Here is a 20,846-nt window from a genome sequence, read left to right as displayed (position 1 = left end):
GGAAACATCACCCTCTGGAAAACTACCAGGAAACATCATCAACTGGAAAACTACAAGGAAACATCACCATCTGGAAAACTACCAGGAAACATCACCATCTGGAAAACTACCAGGAACATCACCATCTGGAAAACTACCAGGAAACATCACCATCTGGAAAACTACCAGGAAATGTCACCCTCTGGAAAACTACCAGGAACCATCAACATCTGGAAAACTACCAGGAAAAATCTCCCTCTGGAAAACTACCAGGAAACATCACCATCTGGAAAACTACCAGGAAAAATCTCCCTCTGGAAAACTACTAGGAAACATCACCATCTGGAAAACTACCAGGAAACATCACCCTCTGGAAAACTACCAGGAAACATCACCCTCTGGAAAACTACCAGGAAACATCACCTCTGGAAAACTACCAGGAAACATCACCATCTGGAAAACTACCAGGAAACATCACCCTCTGGAAAACTACCAGGAAACATCACCCTCTGGAAAACTACCAGGAAACATCACCATCTGGAAAACTACCAGGAAACATCACCATCTGGAAAACTACCAGGAAACATCACCATCTGGAAAACTACCAGGAAACATCACCCTCTGGAAAACTACCAGGAAACATCACCTCTGGAAAACTACCAGGAAACATCACCATCTGGAAAACTACCAGGAAACATCACCTCTGGAAAACTACCAGGAAACATCACCTCTGGAAAACTACCAGGAAACATCACCATCTGGAAAACTACCAGGAAACATCACCATCTGGAAAACTACCAGGAAACATCACCATCTGGAAAGCTTCCAGGAAACATCACCCACTTGAAAACTACCAGGAAACATCACCATCTGGAAAACTACCAGGAAACATCAGGCTCTGGAAAACTACCAGGAAACATCACCATCTGGAAAACTACAAGGAAACATCACCCTCTGGAAAACTACCAGGAAACACCACCATCTGGAAAACTACCAGGAAACATCACCATCTGGAAAACTACCAGGAAACATCACCATCTGGAAAACTACCAGGAAACATCACCCTCTGGAAAACTACCAAGAAACATCACCATCTGGAAAACTACCAGGAAACATCACCATCTGGAAAACTACCAGGAAACATCACCTCTGGAAAACTACCAGGAAACATCACCCTCTGGAAAGCTACCAGGAAAAATAATGCTCTGGAAAACTACCAGGAAACATCACCCACTGGAAAACTACCAGGAAACAACACACTCCGGAAAACTACCAGGAAATATCAACCTCTGGAAAACTACCAGGAAACATCACCCTCTGGAAAACTACCAGGAAACATCACCCTCTGGAAAACTACCAAGAAACATCACCATCTGGAAAACTACCAAGAAACATAACAATCTGGAAAACTACCAGGAAACATCACCTCTGGAAAACTACCTGGAAACATCACCTTCTGGAAAACTACCAAGAAACATCAATCTGGAAAACTACCAGGAAACATCACCATCTGGAAAACTACCAGGAAACATCACCATCTGGAAAACTACCAGGAAACATCACCATCTGGAAAACTACCAGGAAACATCACCATCTGGAAAACTACCAGGAAACATCACCATCTGGAAAATTACCAGGAAACATCACCCTCTGGAAAACTACCAGGAAACATCACCATCTGGAAAACTACCAGGAAACATCACCCTCTGGAAAACTACCAGGAAACATCACCTCTGGAAAACTACCAGGAAACATCACCCTCTGGAAAACTACCAGGAAACATCACCATCTGGAAAACTACCAGGAAACATCACCCTCTGGAAAACTACGAGGAAACATCACCATCTGGAAAACTACCAGGAAACATCACCCTTGAAAACTACCAGGAAACATCACCATCAGAAAACTACCAGGACAAATCACCCACTGGAAAATGTCCAGGAAAAATAACCCACTTGAAAATTAACAGGAAACATTACCATCTGGAAAACAACCAGGAAACATAAACCTCTGGAAATCTACCAGGAAACATCACCCACTACCAGGAAACATCACCATCTGGAAAACTACCAGGAAACATCACCCTCTGGAAAACTACCAAGAAACATCACCAACTGGAAAACTACCAGGAAAATTGAAACTATCCAAAACTAGAAAGAAACATCACCATCTGGAAAACTACGAAGAAACATCACCAACTGGAAAACTACCAGGAAACATCACCATCTGGAAAACTACCAGGAAACATCACCCTCTGGAAAACTATGAGGAAAAATACCATCTGGAAAACTACCAAGAAACATCACCATCGGGAAAACAACCAGGAAACATCACCATCTGGAAAACTGCCAGGAAACATAACGCTCTGGAAAACGTACAGGAAACATCACCCACTGGAAAACTACCAGGAAACAACACCCTTTGGAAAGCTACCAGGAAACATCACCATCTGGAAAACTATCAGGAAACATCACCCTCTGGAAAACTACCAGGAAACATCACCATCTGGAAAACTACCAGGAAACATCACCCTCTGGAAAACTACGAGGAAACATCACCAAGAGAAAACTACCAGGAAAAATCACCCACTGGAAAATGTCCAGGAACAATAACCCTGTTGAAAATTAACAGGAAACATCACCCTCTGGAAAACTACCAGGAAAAATAACCCTCTGGAAAACTACCAGGAAACATCACCATCTGGAAAACTACCAGGAAACATCATGCTCTTGAAACTACCAGGAAACATCACCATCTGGAAAACTACCAGGAAACATCACCTTCGGGAAAACTACCAGGAAACATCACCCTCTGGAAAACTACCAGGAAACATCACCATCTGGAAAACTACAAGGAAACATCACCATCTGGAAATCTACCAGGAAACATCACCCTCTGGAATAATACCAGGAAAAATCACCATCTGGAAAACTACCAGGAAACATCACCATCTGGAAAACTACCAGGAAACATCACCATCAGGAAAACACCAGGAAACATCATCCTCTGGAAACTAACAAGAAACATCACCATTGGAAAACTACCTTGAAACATTAGCCTCTGGAAAACTACAAGGAAACATCACCATCTGGACCTCATTCAGGAAACATCACCCTCTGGAAACTACCAGGAAACATCACCATCTGGAAAACTACCAAGAAACATCACCATCTGGAAAACAACGAGGAAACATCACCATCTGGAAAACTACCAGGAAACATCACCCTCTGGAAAACTACAAGGAAACATCACCATCTGGAAAACTACCAGGAAACATCACCCTCTGGAAAACTACAAGGAAACATCACCATCTGGAAAACTACCAGGAAACATCACCATCTGGAAAACTACCAGGAAACATCAGCATCTGGAAAACTACCAGGAAACATCACCATCTGAAAACTACCAGGAAACATCACCATCTGGAAAACTACCAAGAAACATCACCCTCTGGAAAACTACCAAGAAACATCACCATCTGGAAAACTACCAGGAAACATCAGATTCTGGAAAACTACCAGGAAACATCACCCTCTGGAAAACTACCAGGAAACATCACCATCTGGAAAACTACCAGGAAACATCACCCTCTGGAAAGCGATCAGGAAACATCACCCTCTGGAAAGCTGCCAGGAAACATCACACGCAGGAAAACTACCAGGAAAAAACACCCTCTGGAAAACTACAAGGAAACATCACCCTCTGGAAAACTACCAGGAAACATCACCCTCTGGAAAACTACCAGGAAAAAACACCTCTGGAAAACTACCAGGAAACATCACCTCTGGAAAACTACCAGGAAACATCACCCTCTGGAAAACTACCAGGAAACATCATCCTCTGGAAAACTAACAGGAAACATCACCATCTGGAAAACTACCAGGAAACATCACCATCTGGAAAACTACCAGGAAACATCACCCTCTGGAAAACTACAAAGAAACATCACCATCTGGAAAACTACGAAGAAACATCACCATCTGGAAAACTACCAGGAAACATGAACCTGTGGAAAACTACCAGGAAACATCACCATCTGGAAAACTACCAGGAAACATCACCATCTGGAAAACTACCAGGAAACATCACCATCTGGAAAACTATGAGGAAACATCACCATCTGGAAAACCACCAGGAAACATCACCCTCTGGAAAACTACCAGGAAAAATAATGCTCTGGAAAACTACCAGGAAACATCACACAATGGAAAACTACCAGGAAACAACAACCTCTGGAAAACTACTAGGAAACATCACCCTCTGGAAAACTACCAGGAAACATCACCATCTGGAAAACTACCAGGAAACATCACACTCTGGAAAACTACCAGGAAACATCACCATCTGGAAAACTACCAGGAAACATCACCCTCTGGAAAACTACCAGGAAACATCACCATCTGGAAAACTACCAGGAAACATCACCATCTGGAAAACTACCAGGAAACATCACCCACTGGAAAACTACCAGGAAAAATAACCCTCTTGAAAATTAACAGGAAACATCACCCTCTGGAAAACAACCAGGAAAAATAACCCTCTGGAAAACTACCAGGAAACATCACCATCTGGAAAACTACCAGGAAACATCAGCCTCTGGAAAACTACCAGGAAACATCACCCTCTGGAAAACTACCAGGAAACATCACCCTCTGGAAAACTACGAAGAAACATCACCATCTGGAAAACTATGAAGAAACATCACCATCTGGAAAACTACCAGGAAACATCACCCTCTGGAAAACTACCAGGAAACATCACCATCTGGAAAACTACCAGGAAACATCACCCTCTGGAAAACTACGAAGAAACATCACCATCTGGAAAACTACCAGGAAACATCACCATCTGGAAAACTACCAGGAAACATCACCCACTGGAAAACTACCAGGAAACATCACCATCTGGAAAACTACCAGGAAAACAAACCCTCTGGAAAACTACCAGGAAACATCACCCTCTGGAAAACTACCAGGAAACATCACCATCTGGAAAACTACCAGGAAACATCACCCTCTGGAAAACTACCAGGAAACATCACCCTCTGGAAAAACTAATAGGAAACATCACCCTCTTGAAAACTCCCAGGAAACATCACCCTCTGGAAAACATAAAGGCTACATCACCCTCTGGAAAATGAAGAAGAAACTTAACCATCAGGAAAAACTACCAGGAAAACATCACCCTCTTGAAAACTACCAGGAAACATCCCAATCTGGAAAACTACCAGGATACATCACCCTCCGGAAAACTACAAAGAATCAGCATCATCTTGGAAAATTACAAAGAAACATCACATCAGGAAAACTATCAGGAAACATCACCCTCTGGAAATCTACCAGGAAACATCACCCTCGGGAAAACTACCAGGAAACATCACCATCTGGAAAACTACCAGGAAACATTCCCCTCTTGAAACAACCAGGAAACATCACCATCTGGAAAACTACCAGGAAGCATCATCCACCGGAAAATGACGAAGAATCATCACCATCTGGAAAACTACGAAGAAACATCACCCTCTGGAAAACTACAAGGATACATCACCATCTGGAAAACTACAAGGAAACATCACCCTCTGGAAAACTACCAGGAAACATCACCATCTGGAAAACTAACAGGATAAATCACCATCTGGAAATCGACCAGGAAACATCACCCTCTGGAAAACTATCAGGAAACATCAACCTATGGAAAACTAACAGGAATCATCAGCATCTGGAAAATTGCCAGGAAACATCACCCTCTGGAAAACAACCAAGAAACAGCACCATCTGGAAAACTACCAGGAAAAATAACGCTCTGGAAAATTACCAGGAAACATCACCATCTGGAAAACTACTAGGAAACATCACCCTCTGGAAAACTACCAGGAAACATCAGCCTCTGGAAAACAACCAGGAAAAATCAGCCTCTGGAAAACATCACCCTCTGGGAAACTACCAGGAAACATCACCCTCTGGAAAACTACCAGGAAAAATAACCCTCTGGAAAACTACCAGGAAACATCACCGTCTGGAAAACTACCAGGAAACATCACCTCTTGAAACTACCAGGAAACATCAGCCTATGGAAAACTACCAGGAAACATCACACTCAGGGAAACTACCAGGAAAAAACACCCTCTGGAAAACTACGAGGAAACATCACAATCTGGAAAACTACGAGGAAACATCAGCCTCTGGAAAACTACCAGGAATTATCACCCTCTGGAAAACTACCAAGAAACATAACAATCTGGAAAACAACCAGGAAACATCAACATCTGGAAAACTACCAGGAAACATCACCATCTGGAAACCGAAAAGGAAACATCACCCTCGGGACAATTGTGAAGAAACATCACCATCTGGAAAACTACATAGAAACATCACAATCTGGAACACTACAAGGAAGCATTAACCTCTGGAAAACAACCAGGAAACATCACCATCTGGAAAACCACCAGGAAATATCACTCTCTGGGAAACTACCAGGAAACATCACCATCTGGAAAACTACCAGGAAACATCACCATCTGGAAAACTACCAGGAAACATCACCCTCTGGAAAACACCTGGAAAACATCACCCTCTGGAAACTACGAGGATACAGCACCATCCTGGAAACTCCAAGGAAAAATGAACATCTGGGAAAATTCCAGGACACATCACCCTCTGGATATCTACCAGGAAACAACACCCTCTGGGAAAACTACCAGGAAAACATCCCCTGGGAAAAACTAACTGGAAACATCACCATCTGGAAACTACCAGGGAACATCACACATCTGGAAAACAACCACGGAAACATCATCCTCTCGAAATATACCAGGAAACAACACCATCTGGAAAACAACCAGGAAACATCACATCTGGAAATCACAAGGATCATAACCCTCTGGAAACTACCTGGAACATCACGATCTGGGAAAAATACCAGGAAACAATCACCCTCTGGAAATCCTACCAGGAAACAACACCCTTGGAAAACTACCAGGAAACATCACCCTCTGGAAATCTACCAGAAACATAACCCTCCGGAAAATTACCAGGAAACATCAACATCTGGAAAACAAACAGGAAACATCACCATCTGGAAAACTTCCAAGAAAAATAACCTTCTGGAAAACTACCAGGAAACATCACCATCTAGAAAGATAAAAGGAAACATCACCATCTCGAGTACTACCAGGAAACATCACCCTCTGGAAAACTACCAAGAAAAATAACCCTCTGGAAAACTAACAGGAAATATCAACTTCTTGAAAACTACCAGGAAACATCACCATCTGGAAAACTACCAGGAAACATCACCCTCTGGAAAATGACGAAGAAACATAACCATCTGGAAAACTACCAGGAAACATCACCCTCTGGAAAACTACCAGGAAACATCACCATCTGGAAAACTACCAGGAAACATCACACCATGGAAAACTACAAAGAAACATATCCATCTGGAAAACTACAAAGAAACATCACCATCTGGAAATCTACCAGGAAACGTTACACTCTGGAAAACTACCAGGAAACATCACCCTCTGGAAAACTACCAAGAAACATCACCAACTGGAAAACTACCAGGAAACATTACCCTCTTGAAACAACCAGGAAACATCACCATCTGGAAAACTACCAGGAAACATCATCCACGGAAAATGACGAAGAATCATCACCATCTGGAAAACTACGAAGAAACATCACCCTCTGGAAAACTACAAGGAAACATCACCATCTGGAAAACTACAAGGAAACATCACCCTCTGGGAAACTATGACGAAAAATTACCATCTGGAAAACTACGAAGAAACATCACCATCTGGAAAACTACCAGGAAACATCACCATCTGGAAAACTACCAGAAAACATCACCCTCTGGAAAACTACAAGGAAACATCGCCATCTGGAAAACTACGAGGACACATCACCCTCTGGAAAACTACCAGGAAACATCACCATCTGGAAAACTAACAGGAAAAATAACCCTCTGGAAAACTACCAGGAAACATCACCATCTGGAAAACTACCAGGAAACATCACCCTCTGGAAAACTACTAGGAAACATCACCATCTGGAAATCTACCAGGAAAAATCAGCCTCTGGAAAATTACCAGGAAACATCACCCTCTGGTAAACTACCAGGAAACATCACCCTTTGGAAAACTACCAGGAAAAATAAGCCTATGGAAAACTACCAGGAAACATCACCCACTGGAAAACTACCAGGAAACATCATGCTCTTGAAACTACCAGGAAACATCACCATCTGGAAAACTTCCAAGAAAAATAACCTTCTGGAAAACTACCAGGAAACATCACCATCTAGAAAACTACGATGAAACATCACAATCTGGAAAATTACCAGGAAACATCACCCTCTGGAAAACTACCAGGAAACATCAGCATCTGGAAAACTACCATGAAAAATAACCATCTGGAAAATAATGAGGAAACATCACCATCTGGAAAACTACCTGGAAACATGACCATCTGGCAAACTACCAGGAAACATCACCCTCTGGAAAGCGATCAGGAAACATCACCCTCTGGAAAGCTGCCAGGAAACATCACACGCAGGAAAACTACAAGGAAACATCACCATCTGGAAAACTACCAGGAAACATCACCCTCTGGAAACTACCACGAAAAATCACCATCTGGAAAACTACGAAGAAACATCACCATCTGGAAAACTACCAGGAAACATCACCATCTGGAAAACTACCAGGAAACATCACCCTCTGGAAAACTACAAGGAAACATCACCATCTGGAAAACTACCAGGAAACATCACCCTCTGGAAAACTACCAGGAAACATCACCATCTGGAAAACTACCAGGAAAAATCACCCTCTGGAAAACTACCAGGAAACATCACCATCTGGAAAACTACCAGGAAACATCACCCTCTGGAAAACTACCAGGAAACATCACCATCTGGAAAACTACCAGGAAACATCACCCTCTGGAAAACTACCAGGAAACATCACCATCTGGAAAACTACGAAGAAACATAACCAACTGGAAAACTACCAGGAAACATGAACCTGTGGAAAACTACCAGGAAACATCACCATCTGGAAAACTACCAGGAAACATCACCCTCTGGAAAACTACCAGGAAACATCACCCTCTGGAAAACTACCAGGAAACATCACCCTCTGGAAAACTACCAGGAAAAATAACCCTCTGGAAAACTACCAGGAAACATCACCCAATGGAATACTGCCCGGAAACAACATCCTCTGGAAAACTACCAGGAAACAAAACCCTCTGGAAAACTACCAGGAAACATCACCATCTGGAAAACTACCAGGAAACATCACCCTCTGGAAAACTACCAGGAAACATCACCATCTGGAAAACTACCAGGAAACATCACCTCTGGAAAACTACCAGGAAACATCACCCTCTGGAAAAATACTAGGAAACATCAACATCTGGAAAACAAACAGGAAACATCACCATCTGGAAAATTACCAGGAAACATCACCATCTGGAAAACTACCAGGAAACATCACCCTCTGGAAAACTACCAAGAAACATCACCATCTGGAAAACTACCAAGAAACATCACCATCTGGAAAACTACCAGGAAACATCACCCTCTGGAAAACTACCAGGAAACATCACCATCTGGAAAACTACCAGGAAACATCACCATCTGGAAAACTACCAGGAAACATCACCCTCTGGAAAACTACCAGGAAACATCACCATCTGGAAAACTACCAGGAAACATCACCCTCTGGAAAACTACCAGGAAACATCACCCTCTGGAAAACTACCAGGAAACATCACCCTCTGGAACACTATCAGGAAACATCACCATCTGGCAAACTAAAAAGAAACATCACCCTCTGGAAAACTATCAGGAAACATCACCATTTGGCAAACCACCAGGAAACATCACCCTCTGGAAAACTACCAGGAACATAACCATCTGGAAAACTACCAGGAAACATCACCCTTTGGAAAACTACCAGGAAACATCACCCACTGGAAAACTACCAGGAAACAACAACGTCTGGAAAACTACCAGGAAACATCAACCTTTGGAAAACTACCAGGAAAAATAAACCTCTGGAAAACTACAAGGAAACATCACCATCTGGAAAACTACCAGGAAACATCACCCTCTGGAAAACAACAAGGAAACATCACCATCTGGAAAACTACCAAGAAACATCACCATCTGGAAAACTACCAGGAAACATCAGCCTCTGGAAAACTACCAGGAAACATCACCATCTGGAAAACTACCAGGAAACATCACCCTCTGGAAAACTACCAAGAAACATCACCATCTGGAAAACTACCAGGAAACATCACCATCTGGAAAACTACCAGGAAACATCACCAACAGGAAAACTACCAGGAAACATCACCATCTGGAAAACTACCAAGAAAAATAACCTTCTGGAAAACTACCAGGTAACATCACCCGCGTGAAAACTACCAGGAAACATCACCATCTGGAAAACTACCAGGAAACATCACCCTCTGGAAAACTACCAGGAAACATCACCATCTGGAAAACTACCAGGAAACATCACCCTCTGGAAAACTACCAGGAAACATCACCATCTGGAAAACTACCAGGAAACATCACCATCTGGAAAACTACCAGGAAACATCACCCTCTGGAAAACTACCAGGAAACATCACCCTCTGGAAAACTACCAGGAAACATCAGCCACTGGAAAACTACCAGGAAACATCACCCACTGGAAAACTACCAGGAAACAACACCCTCTGGAAAACTACCAGGAAACATCACCATCTGGAAAACTACCAGGAAACATCACCATCTGGAAAACTACCAGGAAACATCACCATCTGGAAAACTAGCAGGAAACATCATCTTCTGGAAAACTACCAAGAAACATCACCCTCTGGAAAACTACCAGGAAACATCACCCTCTGGAAAACTACCAGGAAACATCACCATCTGGAAAACTACCAGGAAACATCACCCTCTGGAAAACTACCAGGAAACATCACCATCTGGAAAACTACCAGGAAACATCACCATCTGGAAAACTACGAAGAAACATCACCATCTGGAAAACTACCAGGAAACATCAACCTCTGGAAAACTACCAGAAAACATCACATCTGGAAAACTACGAAGAAACATCACCATCTGGAAAACTACCAGGAAACATCACCATCTGGAAAACTACCAGGAAACATCACCCTCTGGAAAACTACCAGAAAAAAAATCACCATCTGGAAAACTACCAGGAAATATCACCATCTGGAAAACTACCAGGAAACATCACCATCTGGAAAACTAACAGGAAACATCACCCTCTGGAAAACTGCGAGGAAACATCACCATCTGGAAAACTACCAGGAAACATCACCATCTGGAAAACTACCAGGAAACATCACCCTCTGGAAAACTACCAGGAAACATCACCCTCTGGAAAACTACCAGGAAACATCACCATCTGGAAAACTACCAGGAAACATCACCCTCTGGAAAACTACCAGGAAAAATCACCATCTGGAAAACTACCAGGAAACATCACCATCTGGAAAACTACCAGGAAACATCACCATCTGGAAAACTACCAGGAAACATCACCATCTGGAAAACTACCAGGAAACATCACCATCTGGAAAACTACCAGGAAACATCACCATCTGGAAAACTACCAAGAAACATCACCATCTGGAAAACTACCAGGAAACATCACCATCTGGAAAACTACTAAGAAACAGCACCCTCTGGAAAACTACCAGGAAACATCACCATCTGGAAAACTACCAGGAAACATCACCCTCTGGAAAACTACCAGGAAACATCACCATCTGGAAAACTACCAGGAAACATCACCCTCTGGAAAACTACCAGGAAACATCACCATCTGGAAAACTACCAGGAAACATCACCCTCTGGAAAACTACCAGGAAACATCACCATCTGGAAAACTTTCAGGAAACATCACCATCTGGAAAGCTACAAGGAACAATAACGCTCTGGAAAACTTACAGGAAACATCACCCACTGGAAAACTACCAGGAAACTTCACCCACTGTAAAACTACCAGGAAACATCACCATCTGGAAAACTACCAGGAAACATCACCCTCTGGAAAACTACCAGGAAACATTACCCTCTGGAAAACTACCAGGAAACATCACCATCTGGAAAACTACCAGGAAACATCACCTCTGGAAAACTACCAGGAAACATCACCCTCTGGAAAACTACCAGGAAACATCACCATCTGGAAAACTACCAGGAAACATCACCCTCTGGAAAACTACCAGGAAACATCACCATCTGGAAAACTACCAGGAAACATCACCTCTGGAAAACTACCAGGAAACATCACCCTCTGGAAAACTACCAGGAAACATCACCCTCTGGAAAACTACCAGGAAACATCACCATCTGGAAAACTACCAGGAAACATCACCATCTGGAAAACTACCAGGAAACATCAACCTCTGGAAAACTACCAGGAAACATCACCATCTGGAAAACTACCAGGAAACATCACCCTCTGGAAAACTACCAAGAAACATCACCATCTGGAAAACTACCAGGAAACATCACCATCTGGCAATCTACCAGGAAACACCACCATCTGGAAAAAGACCAGGAAACATCACCATCTGGAAAACTACCAGGAAACATTATTTTCAGGAAAACTACCAGGAAACATCACCCTCTGGAAAACTAGTGGAAACATCACCCGCTGGAAAACTACCAGGAAACATCACCCTCTGGAAAACTACCAGGAAACATCACCATCTGGAAAACTACCAGGAAACATCACCCTCTGGAAAACTACCAAGAAACATCAACATCTGGAAAACTACCAGGAAACATCACCATCTGGAAAACTACCAGGAAACATCACCCTCTGGAAAACTACCAGGAAACATCACCCTCTGGAAAACTACCAGGAAACATCACACTCTGGAAAACTACCAGGAAACATCACCATCTGGAAAACTACCAGGAAACATCACCCTCTGGAAAACTACCAGGAAACATCACCATCTGGAAAACTACCAGGAAACATCACCATCTGGAAAACTACCAGGAAACATCACCCTCTGGAAAACTACCAGGAAACATCACCATCTGGAAAACTACCAGGAAACATCACCCTCTGGAAAACTACCAGGAAACATCACCCTCTGGAAAACTACCAGGAAACATCACCATCTGGAAAACTACCAGGAAACATGAACCTGTGGAAAACTACCAGGAAACATCACCATCTGGAAAACTACAAAGCAACATCACCATCTGGGATACTACCAGGAAACATCACCCTCTAGAAAACTACCAGGAAACATCACCCTCTGGAAAACTACCAGAAAAAATCACCTCTGGAAAACTACCAGGAAACATCACCATCTGGAAAACTACCAGGAAACATCACCCTCTGGAAAACTACCAGGAAACATCACCCTCTGGAAAACTACCAGGAAACATCACCATCTGGAAAACTACCAGGAAACATCACCCTCTGGAAAACTACCAGGAAACATCACCATCTGGAAAACTACCAGGAAACATCACCCTCTGGAAAAGTACAAGGAAACATCACCATCTGGAAAACTACCAGGAAACATCACCATCTGGAAAACTACCAGGAAAAATCACCATCTGGAAATCTACCAGGAAACATCACCATCTGGAAATCGACCAGGAAAAATAACCCTCTGGAAAACTACCAGGAAACATCACCCTCTGGTAAACTACCAGAAAACATCACCATCTGGAAAACTACCAGGAAACATCACCCTCTGGTAAACTACCAGAAAACATCACCATCTGGAAAACTACCAAGAAAAATAACCATCAGGAAAACTACCAGGAAACATCACCATCTGGCAAACTACCAGGAAACATCACCCTCTGGAAAACTACCAGGAAACATCACCATCTGGAAAACTACCAGGAAACATCACCCTCTGGAAAACTACCAGGAAACATCACCATCTGGAAAACTACCAGGAAACATCACCATCTGGAAAACTACCAGGAAACATCACCATCTGGAAAACTACCAGAAACATCACCCTCTGGAAAACTACCAGGAAACATCACCATCTGGAAAACTACCAGGAAACATCACCCTCTGGAAAACTACCAGGAAACATCACCATCTGGAAAACTACCAGGAAACATCACCCTCTGGAAAACTACCAGGAAACATCACCATCTGGAAAACTACCAGGAAACATCACCCTCTGGAAAACTACCAGGAAACATCACCATCTGGAAAACTACCAGGAAACATCACCTCTGGAAAACTACCAGGAAACATCACCCTCTGGAAAACTACCAGGAAACATCACCCTCTGGAAAACTACCAGGAAACATCACCCTCTGGAAAACTACCAGGAAACATCACCATCTGGAAAACTACCAGGAAACATCACCTCTGGAAAACTACCAGGAAACATCACCATCTGGAAAACTACCAGGAAACATCACCATCTGGAAAACTACCAGGAAACATCACCCTCTGGAAAACTACCAGGAAACATCACCATCTGGAAAACTACCAGGAAACATCACCTCTGGAAAACTACCAGGAAACATCACCCTCTGGAAAACTACCAGGAAACATCACCATCTGGAAAACTACCAGGAAACATCACCATCTGGAAAACTACCAGGAAACATCACCATCTGGAAAACTACCAGGAAACATCACCTCTGGAAAACTACCAGGAAACATCACCATCTGGAAAACTACCAGGAAACATCACCTCTGGAAAACTACCAGGAAACATCACCATCTGGAAAACTACCAGGAAACATCACCATCTGGAAAACTACCAGGAAACATCACCATCTGGAAAACTACCAGGAAACATCACCATCTGGAAAACTACCAGGAGACATCACCATCTGGAAAACTACAAGGAAACATCACCCTCTGGAAAACTACCAGGAAACATCACCATCTGGAAAGCTATCAGAAAACATCACCCTCTGGAAAGCTACCAGGAAACATCACCATCTGGAAAACTACCAGGAAACATCACCCTCTGGAAAACTACCAGGAAACATCACCATCTGGAAAACTACCAGGAAACATCACCCTCTGGAAAACTACCAGGAAACATCACCATCTGGGAAACTAACAGGATAAATCACCATCTGGAAATCGACCAGGAAAAATAACCCTCTGGATAACTACCAGGAAACATCACCCTCTGGTAAACTACCAGGAAACATCACCATCTGAAAAACTACCAAGAAAAATAACCATCAGGAAAACTACCAGGAAACATCACCATCTGGCAAACTACCAGGAAACATCACCCTCTGGAAAACTACCAGGAAACATCACCATCTGGAAAACTACCAGGAAACATCACCATCTGGAAAACTAACAGGAAACATCACCCTCTGGAAATCTATCAGGAAATCTCATCATCTGGAAAACTACCAGGAAACATCACTATCTGGAAAACTACCAGGAAACATCACCCTCTGGAAAACTACCAGGAAACATCACCATCTGGAAAACTACCAGGAAACATCACCTCTGGAAAACTACCAGGAAACATCACCATCTGGAAAACTACCAGGAAACATCACCTCTGGAAAACTACCAGGAAACATCACCATCTGGAAAACTACCAGGAAACATCACCTCTGGAAAACTACCAGGAAACATCACCTCTGGAAAACTACCAGGAAACATCACCTCTGGAAAACTACCAGGAAACATCACCCTCTGGAAAACTACCAGGAAACATCACCTCTGGAAAACTACCAGGAAACATCACCATCTGGAAAACTACCAGGAAACATCACCCTCTGGAAAACTACCAGGAAACATCACCATCTGGAAAACTACCAGGAAACATCACCCTCTGGAAAACTACCAGGAAACATCACCATCTGGAAAACTACCAGGAAACATCACCATCTGGAAAACTACCAGGAAACATCACCATCTGGAAAACTACCAGGAAACATCACCATCTGGAAAACTACCAGGAAACATCACCATCTGGAAAACTACCAGGAAACATCACCCTCTGGAAAACTACCAGGAAACATCACCATCTGGAAAACTACCAGGAAACATCACCCTCTGGAAAACTACCAGGAAACATCACCATCTGGAAAACTACCAGGAAACATCACCTCTGGAAAACTACCAGGAAACATCACCATCTGGAAAACTACCAGGAAACATCACCCTCTGGAAAACTACCAGGAAACATCACCATCTGGAAAACTACCAGGAAACATCACCCTCTGGAAAACTACCAGGAAACATCACCATCTGGAAAACTACCAGGAAACATCACCATCTGGAAAACTACCAGGAAACATCACCATCTGGAAAACTACCAGGAAACATCACCCTCTGGAAAACTACCAGGAAACATCACCATCTGGAAAACTACCAGGAAACATCACCCTCTGGAAAACTACCAGGAAACATCACCATCTGGAAAACTACCAGGAAACATCACCTCTGGAAAACTACCAGGAAACATCACCATCTGGAAAACTACCAGGAAACATCACCATCTGGAAAACTACCAGGAAACATCACCATCTGGAAAACTACCAGGAAACATCACCATCTGGAAAACTACCAGGAAACATCACCCTCTGGAAAACTACCAGGAAACATCACCATCTGGAAAACTACCAGGAAACATCACCCTCTGGAAAACTACCAGGAAACATCACCATCTGGAAAACTACCAGGAAACATCACCCTCTGGAAAACTACCAGGAAACATCACCATCTGGAAAACTACCAGGAAACATCACCATCTGGAAAACTACCAGGAAACATCACCATCTGGAAAACTACCAGGAAACATCACCATCTGGAAAACTACCAGGAAACATCACCATCTGGAAAACTACCAGGAAACATCACCTCTGGAAAACTACCAGGAAACATCACCATCTGGAAAACTACCAGGAAACATCACCCTCTGGAAAACTACCAGGAAACATCACCTCTGGAAAACTACCAGGAAACATCACCCTCTGGAAAACTACCAGGAAACATCACCATCTGGAAAACTACCAGGAAACATCACCATCTGGAAAACTACCAGGAAACATCACCTCTGGAAAACTACCAGGAAACATCACCATCTGGAAAACTACCAGGAAACATCACCCTCTGGAAAACTACCAGGAAACATCACCATCTGGAAAACTACCAGGAAACATCACCATCTGGAAAACTACCAGGAAACATCACCATCTGGAAAACTACCAGGAAACATCACCATCTGGAAAACTACCAGGAAACATCACCATCTGGAAAACTACCAGGAAACATCACCCTCTGGAAAACTACCAGGAAACATCACCATCTGGAAAACTACCAGGAAACATCACCCTCTGGAAAACTACCAGGAAACATCACCATCTGGAAAACTACCAGGAAACATCACCCTCTGGAAAACTACCAGGAAACATCACCATCTGGAAAACTACCAGGAAACATCACCATCTGGAAAACTACCAGGAAACATCACCATCTGGAAAACTACCAGGAAACATCACCATCTGGAAAACTACCAGGAAACATCACATCTGGAAAACTACCAGGAAACATCACCATCTGGAAAACTACCAGGAAACATCACCCTCTGGAAAACTACCAGGAAACATCACCATCTGGAAAACTACCAGGAAACATCACCATCTGGAAAACTACCAGGAAACATCACCTCTGGAAAACTACCAGGAAACATCACCATCTGGAAAACTACCAGGAAACATCACCTCTGGAAAACTACCAGGAAACATCACCTCTGGAAAACTACCAGGAAACATCACCATCTGGAAAACTACCAGGAAACATCACCATCTGGAAAACTACCAGGAAACATCACCATCTGGAAAACTACCAGGAAACATCACCCTCTGGAAAACTACCAGGAAACATCACCATCTGGAAAACTACCAGGAAACATCACCCTCTGGAAAACTACCAGGAAACATCACCTCTGGAAAACTACCAGGAAACATCACCATCTGGAAAACTACCAGAAACATCACCATCTGGAAAACTACCAGGAAACATCACCCTCTGGAAAACTACCAGGAAACATCACCATCTGGAAAACTACCAGGAAACATCACCCTCTGGAAAACTACCAGGAAACATCACCATCTGGAAAACTACCAGGAAACATCACCATCTGGAAAACTACCAGGAAACATCACCATCTGGAAAACTACCAGGAAACATCACCATCTGGAAAACTACCAGGAAACATCACCATCTGGAAAACTACCAGGAAACATCACCATCTGGAAAACTACCAGGAAACATCACCTCTGGAAAACTACCAGGAAACATCACCCTCTGGAAAACTACCAGGAAACATCACCATCTGGAAAACTACCAGGAAACATCACCCTCTGGAAAACTACCAGGAAACATCACCATCTGGAAAACTACCAGGAAACATCACCTCTGGAAAACTACCAGGAAACATCACCATCTGGAAAACTACCAGGAAACATCACCTCTGGAAAACTACCAGGAAACATCACCATCTGGAAAACTACCAGGAAACATCACCATCTGGAAAACTACCAGGAAACATCACCTCTGGAAAACTACCAGGAAACATCACCATCTGGAAAACTACCAGGAAACATCACCATCTGGAAAACTACCAGGAAACATCACCCTCTGGAAAACTACCAGGAAACATCACCATCTGGAAAACTACCAGGAAACATCACCTCTGGAAAACTACCAGGAAACATCACCCTCTGGAAAACTACCAGGAAACATCACCATCTGGAAAACTACCAGGAAACATCACCATCTGGAAAACTACCAGGAAACATCACCATCTGGAAAACTACCAGGAAACATCACCTCTGGAAAACTACCAGGAAACATCACCATCTGGAAAACTACCAGGAAACATCACCCTCTGGAAAACTACCAGGAAACATCACCATCTGGAAAACTACCAGGAAACATCACCATCTGGAAAACTACCAGGAAACATCACCATCTGGAAAACTACCAGGAAACATCACCATCTGGAAAACTACCAGGAAACATCACCATCTGGAAAACTACCAGGAAACATCACCTCTGGAAAACTACCAGGAAACATCACCATCTGGAAAACTACCAGGAAACATCACCATCTGGAAAACTACCAGGAAACATCACCTCTGGAAAACTACCAGGAAACATCACCTCTGGAAAACTACCAGGAAACATCACCATCTGGAAAACTACCAGGAAACATCACCTCTGGAAAACTACCAGGAAACATCACCATCTGGAAAACTACCAGGAAACATCACCATCTGGAAAACTACCAGGAAACATCACCTCTGGAAAACTACCAGGAAACATCACCCTCTGGAAAACTACCAGGAAACATCACCTCTGGAAAACTACCAGGAAACATCACCATCTGGAAAACTACCAGGAAACATCACCATCTGGAAAACTACCAGGAAACATCACCTCTGGAAAACTACCAGGAAACATCACCATCTGGAATACTACCAGGAAACATCACCCTCTGGAAAACTACCAGGAAACATCACCATCTGGAAAACTACCAGGAAACATCACCATCTGGAAAACTACCAGGAAAAATCACCATCTGGAAAACTACCAGGAAACATCACCATCTAGAAAACTACCAGGAAACATCAGCATCTGGAAAACTACCAGGAAACATCACCCTCTGGAAAACAACCAGGAAACATCACCATCTGGAAAACTACCAGGAAACATCACCTCTGGAAAACTACAAGGAAACATCACCCTCTGGAAAATTAACAGGAAATGTCACCCTCTGGAAAACTACCAGGAACCATCAACATCTGGAAAACTACCAGGAAACATCACCATCTGGAAAACTACCAGGAAACATCACCATCTGGAAAACTACCAGGAAACATCACCTCTGGAAAACTACCAGGAAACATCACCATCTGGAAAACTACCAGGAAACATCACCATCTGGAAAACTACCAGGAAACATCACCATCTGGAAAACTACCAGGAAACATCACCATCTGGAAAACTACCAGGAAACATCACCTCTGGAAAACTACCAGGAAACATCACCCTCTGGAAAACTACCAGGAAACATCACCATCTGGAAAACTACCAGGAAACATCACCCTCTGGAAAACTACCAGGAAACATCACCATCTGGAAAACTACCAGGAAACATCACCATCTGGAAAACTACCAGGAAACATCACCATCTGGAAAACTACCAGGAAACATCACCTCTGGAAAACTACCAGGAAACATCACCATCTGGAAAACTACCAGGAAACATCACCCTCTGGAAAACTACCAGGAAACATCACCATCTGGAAAACTACCAGGAAACATCACCATCTGGAAAACTACCAGGAAACATCACCATCTGGAAAACTACCAGGAAACATCACCATCTGGAAAACTACCAGGAAACATCACCCTCTGGAAAACTACCAGGAAACATCACCATCTGGAAAACTACCAGGAAACATCACCCTCTGGAAAACTACCAGGAAACATCACCATCTGGAAAACTACCAGGAAACATCACCATCTGGAAAACTACCAGGAAACATCACCATCTGGAAAACTACCAGGAAACATCACCCTCTGGAAAACTACCAGGAAACATCACCATCTGGAAAACTACCAGGAAACATCACCTCTGGAAAACTACCAGGAAACATCACCCTCTGGAAAACTACCAGGAAACATCACCCTCTGGAAAACTACCAGGAAACATCACCATCTGGAAAACTACCAGGAAACATCACCATCTGGAAAACTACCAGGAAACATCACCATCTGGAAAACTACCAGGAAACATCACCATCTGGAAAACTACCAGGAAACATCACCATCTGGAAAACTA

This window comes from Carcharodon carcharias, chromosome 6 (assembly GCF_017639515.1).
Source record: "Carcharodon carcharias isolate sCarCar2 chromosome 6, sCarCar2.pri, whole genome shotgun sequence".
NCBI lineage: Eukaryota > Metazoa > Chordata > Chondrichthyes > Lamniformes > Lamnidae > Carcharodon > Carcharodon carcharias.
Note: the sequence above shows the minus strand (reverse complement) of the source record.